The sequence below is a fragment of the Pelobates fuscus genome, chromosome 4 (genome assembly GCF_036172605.1).
Source record: "Pelobates fuscus isolate aPelFus1 chromosome 4, aPelFus1.pri, whole genome shotgun sequence".
Classification (NCBI taxonomy): domain Eukaryota; kingdom Metazoa; phylum Chordata; class Amphibia; order Anura; family Pelobatidae; genus Pelobates; species Pelobates fuscus.
Window position 1 is genome coordinate 249,754,336 of NC_086320.1, and position 10,307 is coordinate 249,764,642.

Consider the following 10,307-nt stretch of genomic DNA (forward strand, 5'->3'; position numbering starts at 1 on the left):
GAAGCTGGCAGGCAGGCAACTGCAATTACATTACACACAAAAATAAAAGCAGACTGATGTTCTAGCCCTAAAAAGGGCTTTTTGGGGTGCTGTTCTTACAGCAGAGATCAGATGAGTCCTTCAGGACTGTAGTGGACACTGAATACCCTAGCCTAGCTATCAATTTCCCTATCTAATGAGCAGCAGCTACACTTTCCCTCCTCTCACTAAGAATGCAGCTTCAGAATGAATCTAAGATGGATGCTGGGAGGGAGGTGGGAGGGTCTGGAAGGGAGGGTCTGCTGCCAATTTGCTGGAATGTGTCTGCTGACTGTGAGGCACAGGGTCAAAGTTTGCTCAATGATGACGAATAGGGGGCGGATCGAACCGCGCATGTGTTCGCCCACGGCAGCGAACGCGAACACGCTATGTTCGCCGGGAACTATTCACCAACGAACAGTTCGGTACATCACTAGTGGGCATACTTGATGGTAGAGGCAAGTGTGCCCTTTAGTGGGGTTAGAGCTCACCGGGAAGACCTTTTTCTACTGATTCAGCCACTGCTGCATTGGTCATGACCTAGAAATCGACCGGAGTCCTCCATATTCAATCATAATCACAGGCCACTGGGGTTTACCCAGTACCACATTCATGTGTAAAGTACCACAAGGGCAATAGAACCTAGTCAGACAGACCACAGCAATACCTATTAGGTGCAAACAACAGTGGTTTGTGTGGGACCAGGAGGTATTAGCCAAAGAATACAGTTTGGCAGTATAAAATCTGGCGCAGTAATTACAGGCCATATATAAAAAGTGGTCAAACGACTGTGGCTTCCCTCAGCAGGACAATTATATGTTAGTAATAAACTAGTAAGGCATGTAGCACCTACCACTCAAGTAAGACTTCTAGGGTCAATACACCGACTATAAATTCGGTCCCCAAACCCAGGCAGGTAGAATTAATTGTTAAAAAGGTATAACCTAATAGAATCTGTGGAATGCTTCACAAATTTTATGTGTCATCCTTGAGCATGGGCCATGCTAATCTTCTCTGTTTTGTTCCAATGTTAGGATATGTGCTGCTGAAGCGAGCACCAGCAGGAGCAGTAATGCAGGCAGGCACTGTGTGGAGGAGCGGTCAGCCCCTAATCACGGCACTTGCTACCATGCGAGTGCGCCAATATGGCTGCCAGGGATCTCGCAAAATGCGAGACCCAAGATGTGCACCGCAAACCACCAATGAGTACAGAAGAGCTGAGGATTGGGTTGCGGCACAGTAATACTGCAGCCTAGCCCACCAGGAAAGGGGGAAACAAATAACACAACCCAAAGAGAAATAAATACACCAGAGCCCGCCATTGGAACATGCTGTAAGTGAGAGTGTGTGGGGCAGGCAGAGCCTGCCAATGAAAAGGGAAAACACAGTAATGGGGCATCAGAGCCTGCCAGGAATGGGGCAAATAAGGCCCAGTGTGCAGACAGAGCCTGCCAGAGAAAAGGAAAAAAACAGTAATGGGGCAGGCAGACAGGCAAAGTAAAAGAGCCATTTTTGTTGTGTAGGCCTAATATATCGAATTATATATATATATATATATATATATATATATATATATATATATATATATATATATATATATTTATAACATGTTTTGAACCCCCTAACAGTAGTGTCTGGTGAAGCAGGATATCGGTGACCAGAATAAAATGCTGTGCCACTGATGCAAATTAGTTAACCAGAACTGCCCAAAGGGGCAACCATGCTCAAAAGGGGACGTCTGCCCAAAGAATAAGTAGGTCAGCCTGGTGTAAATGCATGGCAGGCTGCCTGCCAATCATGCAGATTGGCCAGCAAAGGGCATACTATGCAGACAGCACCTTGCGCTTGGCATAAATGCATCTAATGATGTGCTCACTCTACACTTTCTAAGAACTGTACCCTAGCACTCACTTGTCCACTACTTGACTTAAGAATATATAAAAAATGTTGAATCCCACTAGGGGAAACTAAAAGCAGAGCTCAACCAGCATAGGAGATGGAAAGAGAGCCTACCTTTAATTATTCTAAGGATATGCATAAAAACAAGCAATACAATGAGAATAAACAAAAGGTGCTTAAACGGTGCTAAGAGGGTAAGCTGGTCTAGAGTAATCTAGGTTCCAGGAAGTGAGGGAACAAAGAAGAGACACTAAGTGACTCCTAATTGTATTATTGTCACGGGTGGCGGTCTGGAAACCGGGACCCCTGAGTGCCTACTGAGAAGTTGGGAGACTTAAGCGTGGAAATCTACTAGCAGGGCCTGGTGCAGGGTAACCGCACGCCCCCTGGTGTTGAGCACCAGCGTTTGTGCAGCCACATACCAGAATCCTGATTCAGCGAATCCCAGGAACTAGGAGCAGGAATTAAGCAGACCTCCCAGAGCTGAATCATTGGCGGATCCAGGGGGGGGGCAACGGGGCAATTGCCCCCCCCGAGATTCTCCCCTGCCGGCTAGTGCAGGGCTGACATTGCCCAAGTGCCAGCCCTGCATTGTGCCTGCAGACCGGGAGGGAGATCAGTGATCTCCCTCCCCGGTCCGCAGGCACATTACTGACAGCCGACCGGCAGGGGAGGGAGAGAGGACCCGGGAGCTGTTACCTGCAGCTCTTCCGGGTCCTCCTCTCGCGAGATTTGGAGCGTTGCCGCGGTTACCACGGCAACGCTCCAAATCTCGCGAGAGTGAACTCTAGCCCTGGAGCGCGGGCTAGAGTTCACTGGAACCACTGGACCACCAGGGATTCCCCACTGGGACCACCAGGGATCCAGAAATGTCCCCCCTCCTCCTCAATAAAGGTAAGAAGGGAGGGGGGACATAATATATTTTATTAAATACTTTTTTTTTTTTTAATTAAAAAGCCTCCCTTCCCTCCTCCCCTCCCCCATACACACTGCCCAACATACACTGCCCCCATACACACACTGACCCCATACACACTGCCCCCATACACACACTACACACACTGACCCCATACACACACTGACCCCATACACACACTGACCCCATACACACACTGACACCATACACACACTGACCCCATGCACACACTGACCCCATGCACACACTGACCCCATGCACACACTGACCCCATGCACACACTGACCCCATGCACACACTGACCCCATACACACACTGACCCCATACACACACTGACCCCATACACACACTACACACACTGTCCCCATACACACACTGTCCCCATACACACACTACACACACTGTCCCCATACACACACTGTCCCCATACACACACTGTCCCCATACACACACTGTCCCCATATAAACACTGACCCCATACACACACCACACACACTGACCCCATACACACACTGACCCCATACACACACCATACACACACACTACACACACTGACCCCATACACACACTGACCCCATACACACACTGACCCCATACACACACTGACCCCATACACACACACACTGCCCCCATACACACAAACACTGCCCCATACACACAAACACTGCCCCCATACACACACTGTCCCCATACACACAGTCCCCATACACACACTGTCCCTATATACACAATGTCCCCATATACACACTGTCCCCATACACACTACACACACTGACCCCATACACACAAACATTGCCCCCATACACACAAACACTGCCCCCATACACACAAACACTGCCCCCATACACACAAACACTGCCCCCATACACACAAACACTGCCCCATACACACAAACACTGCCCCCATACACACACTGTCCCCATACACACAGTCCCCATACACACACTGTCCCTATATACACACTGTCCCCATATACACACTGTCCCCATACACACTACACACACTGACCCCATACACACACTGACCCCATACACACACTACACACATTGACCCCATACACACACTGACCCCATACACACACTGACCCCATACACACACTGACGCCATACACACACTGACCCCATACACACACTGACGCCATACACACACTGACCCCATACACACACTGACCCCATACACACACTGACCCCATACACACACTACACACACTGACCCCACACACACTGCCCCCATACACACACACACACACACTGCCCCCATACACACAAACACTGCCCCCATACACACAAACACTGCCCCCATACACACAAACACTGCCCCACAAACACTGCCCCATACACACACTTCCCCCTTACACACACTGACCCCATACACACACTGACCCCATACACACACTGACCCACAAACACTGCCCCACATACAAACACTACACACACTGACCCCATACACACACTGCCCCCACAAACACTGCCTCCATACACACACTGCCCCACAAACACTGCCTCCATACACACACTGCCCCACAAACACTGTCCCCATACAACACTGTCCCACAAACACTGTCCCCATACACACTGCCCCGCACACACTGCACACCTATACACACACAGTGCCCTACACACCCTGCTGCCCCCCCATACACACATTGCCCCAAACACACACACACGACCCCCCCATACACACAGTGCCCCCCATACACACACTGCCCCACACAGACATACAGTGCCCCCCCATACACACACTGCCCCACACAGACATACAGTGCCCCCATACACACACTGCCCCCTAACACACACACTGCCACCCTTACGCACTCACACTCACTTCACCGCTCACACACACACTGCACCTTTCACACACACTTCACCCCTAACACACACCACTTCTCCTATGCCCTATATCCCAGCAGACCCCAGGTAAGTTGTCAAACTGTTCTTAAACGGTATGACTACTTACTCCGGGGTGGGATCCTGGCACTACTGGCACCATAACTACTACACTGAGCTGTAGTGGTTATTGTGCTAGGATTATTTTTTTTAAATAATCTACAAGTGCCCCTCCCGAGATCAGGCTCTGGATCCGCCACTGAGCTGAATAGGGAGGCTCTGCAGCAAGAATGTATCCAGTACTAGAAACAAGGCAATACTAGAGATAGGCACCATACATGAAAACAAGACAGAACTGATAGAACCCAGAATCAGAGAAGGATAGGAAGCTAAACCCAGAACATGTACACAAGACATGAGGGAAACATGAACATAACATGGGCATGACAGGACAGGACTTACATGGACTGGGTATACAAACTAAAACAAGACAAGATAAGAAAGGCAAAACAAGAGGAGAAATAACTAAACACTATATATGCAAATCATGGGGATTTAGTCACATTATATGATCATACATTGCATAAGCCTGCCAACAATGCCAATGTACCCCATATCTGGCAGGTCCTACACTGCCTAATGCATGCTACAACAACCAAAGAAGACATAATTAGCACTTACCTGCAAGAAAGGGCAAAGCCTTGAGCAGTTGCCTGCAGGACACTGAAACAAAAGGAAAGATGGAAAACAAATGGGTGTGGCAAGATAAAACAAACATTTAAATGAATCCAAGAGACTGGGAAATCCAGGGACGGAATATAAGAATGAACCCAGAAACCCAGCATAAAGAAAACCAGACAGACTAGAAAACCAAGAAACACAAAACAAGAATTGTAAAAAGAGTACTGGATACCAGAAGCCAAGGCCAGACATCTCCACAGAACAGAGCAAGATGTGACAATTATAATAATGTAGTTATTATAGTTCTAAAGTCCGTCCGAATCCCCTCACATCTGCCTAAATGGATAGGTAGGTATAGAAAGGAGGTAAAAAGGGGGATACTGAGTTAGAGGTAACATGAAAGGAGCTAAACCTGTGTAATGAACAAAGACCAGAGTAGTCTCTCCCCTAGGTTACCTCGGCACTGTGGGCAAGCCCCTAATGCCTATCTAAACCATCTCTCCCTACTTTAGTTTATCAAAGAAAGAAAATAAAAATAATTGTGAAAATATACCATTGTAAAAAAAAGCTTAGTGATAAACTGTGCTACCTAGTAAAGAGTAAAAAAAAGAAAAAGAAAAGACAAAGAGCTTGACGCACTTTTTGGCGTGTCAGCACGCCGTCGTCAGCAGCATGTAAATGTGGGCAGCCTGTCTACCTGTTTATGTACACCTATTAATTACCAATTCCCTTCAGCTGTCCTCAATAGTAACCAAGAAGTAGGCTCGTCGGACAGGTAGCATGCCCCTTAAAAGTCCCGATTGGACAGCACTCCAAGTGGACATGTCTGTATACCGTACAGACAAGGAGAGGTTAGAGGCGGGCTAAAGACACTCCCTCTATGCACAAATTGATCCTGCATCGGGATGTGTAAAACATAAGCGGATTTTACCATCAGCCCCAAAGCGAAGGGCTTCATAGAGGGGGCTGAGCTCTCAAGATATAAATAAAAGATTGTCTATACATAAGGGCTGTCAGGTTTTGAATCCTGAATGGGAGCAGGCTTTACGATATGTTTTGAGGGCAGTAAGCAGTTCTATGCTGTTAATGAGAGGAGGATATAATTTTTCTAGCCATGACACACTAGGAGAGAACCCTTCATTGTTTAAGGGGGGTGTAGCAAAAGCGTATAATCACTATCCAATAATAAATGACAACTATCTCATGTGGGTTGATAGAACTCTTAGGAGCAGTCAGTGCAGATGTATCCAAATTCATCATAATATGGTAATAGGGATAAAGCAATATCTCATCATTAATGCAGTCACAATTTAATAAGATGGAACTACATACTAAGTACAGGCTATTAGAGTCTAAGTACACTGTTCATATTATGATATGCTAGAACTATGCTACTGTCCCTCCTAATATCAGCATAACTGCCTTTGCCTATAGACATACGAGTATCCGGTTAGGACATGAGGGGAATGGTATATGGTTAATAGATAAAGGCATAATTATGAGGTTTTTAGGACTTAAGTAGTCCAAGTAAAGGACAAGATACTGCTGAGTAATATATTACATAATTACATATCTACATATTTATAGGAAGAAAAAGGTAGGTGAATAATATTCCAATTCAATGGTGTAACCCTCAAAATATTTCGAAGCTTTAAAGAGAGTTTAGAGAAAGGCAGAAAAGGAGAAGCCCTCGTTCAAACCTTGTTGTGAAAGTGTATTAAGTCTATAGATCCAATATGATTCCCTTTGTCGCAATCTGCGGTCCCAGTTCCCCTTACGCTGTGGTTGAGGTACTGATTTGATGCCCAGAAACCTGATTTTATTCCCAGAGTTTGCATGGTGTCATTTCAGATCGCGTGAGATTGGTGTCCCTGATGCAATTAACATAAGCACGTCATGAGGTAGAAAACCCCTTCGGTACGACAATGTGGTTGTAACGGCTACCCTGGTAGTGAGAGGGTATTAGCCGTTGGGGACGTCCTTTTCCCTGGCAAGCTGCTGTGTAAAAGTAAAACTGGTATAATCCCATCCACGAGATCCAGAGGGAGAGTCAGGTTCAGCTTTAAAAAGAGCAGAGTAACAATCCAATATAATTCCCTTTCAAGAACGAGACGAGGCTACGTTTTGAAGGGTCAAGAAGAACTGAGGTGCTGGCACACCCAGCATGGTTTTTATTACAGTAAGGTACAAACAGAACACACCCAGGGGGAGGTTGAAAATAACCATATATATCATATACATGGTACAACCCCCACGTCTCCTCCCCTCAGATAAACATATAGCATAATTAAAACATACACAATTTTACTCAAGTTCTGTATGTACCCCAAAAACAGGGGTTACATCCGGCACCGCTTGATAGCTCTCATTCAGGGGAACAACATATCCAAATTCCAGCTCATTCGGTTGAGGCGTTCGGGAGTTACGGGTCTTTAAAGTCTCCGTTCGTGTATTAAAACCCCACGAAATCCTTGCCATTCACAGCTAGCCGGAATCCCCATATCAAGTTAAGTATAACTACCGAACGGCCGGTTGTACGGTAGTTCCAGCACAAAGTTCTGGGCGCATGGAGGTCTCAGCGGTGTTCGCCTGTTTGCGTATCCGTTTTTAGTTCCACGCGTTCACGGGCAACCACCGCTGTTCGTGCGCAAAATGGCCGCGAACAAGTGCAAAGTCCCGAAATGGCGGCCACCTATTCAGAGCACAAAGAATTCGTGTGGAATCATACGAACGGCTGCATTCTCCGGTAATGGCATTTCTCATGCAATATGTATTCGAATAAATCCAACTGTGTTTGGTTATTTTAACAGTCCAGACATGCAGCATAGTCCTGTTACACTGCTCCCCTTTTGTGGAACACTCCGGCAGACCCGGATGGATCCTTTTCGGGTCAACTTGGGGCTGTCCGATCTGCTGTTAAGGTAAAAGTTCTGTTTGTCTTGACAGTCCGTCTGCGTTCCCATTGAACCGGCCAGGGCGATATTGAATGGAAAAGTTATACGGTTGTAAGGCCAAGCTCCATCTCAGCAATCGTCCATTGTCCCCAGCCACTCGGTTCAGCCATACTAGGGGCTTGTGGTCTGTGATCAGGGTGAATTCCTGACCGTAAAGGTATGGTGTAAGCTTCTTTAGAGCCCAGACCAGGGCTAGACATTCTTTTTCCACTGCCGCATAGCTCACTTCCCACTTCTACTCAGGTATGCAACAGGGTGTTCCCCCCATCTTCTCTGACCTGGCTTAGCACTGCCTCCAGTCCGTACATGGACGCATCTGTGTGGACAACAAATCTTTTGTTAGGGACGGGTGCAGACAAAACAGGTGCGTTGATCAAGGCTTGTTTAAGGGTTTGGAACGCTGCTTCACAGGCGGGAGACCACAGGACTACCCTAGGTAAATTTTTATTTGTTAAATCTGTCAGGGGTTTGGCGATGGCGCTGTAGTCAGAGACAAATTTCCTGTAGTACCCTGCTGTCCCTAAGAATGCTAACACTTGAGTCTTAGTGTGGGGTGTGGGCCAATTGGCTACGGCCTCTACCTTAGCCGGTTCTGGTCGTTGTTTCCCACACCCCACTCTGTGTCCCAAGTACTGGACTTCAGCAGGGCCGGACTGGCCCACCGGGATACCGGGAAATTTCCCGGTGGGCCGCAGCACCTGGGGGGCTGGAGATGGAGAGGGAGCCCTGCTCCCTATATTTTAATAAAATCGCGGCCACCGGCCGCATGTCGGTGCCGCCGGGTGACCGGTCCGGCGGCACACTCAGAGGTGATTACTCACCTTGCGGTCGGCGGCACCATCTCCTATGCTGACAGCTGTCAGTATCAGTGAGTGTGCCGGGCGGCCGGCTAACCAGTCCGGCGGCACACTCACTGATACTGACAGCAGCATAGCACATCACTACTCTATGATGTGTCCATGCTGGGAATTATGGGAACCGCGAGGGAGCTTGGTAGTTAGCTCCGCCCCCTCCCTCAGTCCTCCTGTAACAAGGTCAGCAGTCACACAGAAGGGGAAGGGAGGGAGACAAATAGAGGGGAAGGAGGGGGGGCAAATAGAGGGGAAGGAGGGGGGCAAATAGAGGGGAAGGAGGGGGGCAAATAGAGGGGAAGGGGGGCAAATAGAGGGGAAGGGGGGCAAATAGAGGGGAAGGGGGCAAATAGAGGGGAAGGAGGGGGGGCAAATAGAGGGGAAGGAGGGGGGCAAATAGAGGGGAAGGGGGGCAAATAGAGGGGAAGGGGGGCAAATAGAGGGGAAGGAGGGGGCAAATAGAGGGGAAGGAGGGGGACAAATAGAGGGGAAGGAGGGGACAAATAGAGGGGAAGGAGGGGGGCAAATAGAGGGGAAAGAGGGGGAGACAAATAGAGGGGAAGGGGGAGACAAATAGAGGGGAAGGGGGAGACAAATAGAGGGGAAGGAGGGGGACAAATAGAGGAGGAGGGAGACAAATAGATGGGAAAGGAGGGGGACAAATAGAGGGGGAGGGGGGAGACAAATAGAGGGGAAGGGGGAGACAAATAGAGGGGAAGGAGGGTCAAATAGAGGGAAAGGGGGGAGACAAATAGAGGGGAAGGGGGGAGACAAATAGAGGGGTAATAGAAACACAGGGGAAGGGGGGACACAGAGACTGAGGGGTAATAGAAAGACATCAGGTTGGGGGGGACAAAGAGGCAGAGGGGTAATAGACAGACATAGGGCAAGGGGGGACACATAGACAGATTGGGTAATATAGAGACAGGGGATTGGGGGGACAAAGAGAGGGGTAATAGAGAGACACCAGGGAAGGGGGGACAAAGAGAGGGGTAATAGAGAGACACAGGAGAAGGGGGGACACATAGACAGATGGGGTAATAGAGAGACACAGGGGATGGGGGTACAAAGAGACAGAGGGGTAAGAGAGAGACACAGGGAGGAGATGGGGAAGAGAGACACACAGAAGGTTTTTTGGGGGGACAAAGAGACATACAGTAGG

The 10,307-nt window shown here is 48.3% G+C and overlaps 1 non-coding gene across 1 annotated transcript; it reads right to left on the minus strand.

The window, feature by feature from the left end:
• Positions 1 to 968: 968 nt before the first annotated feature.
• Positions 969 to 1,076, minus strand: LOC134609563 (U6 spliceosomal RNA). Its single transcript, XR_010090838.1, has one exon. It is a non-coding gene; the product is annotated as a U6 spliceosomal RNA (small nuclear RNA).
• Between the last annotated feature and the right edge of the window lie 9,231 nt (positions 1,077 to 10,307).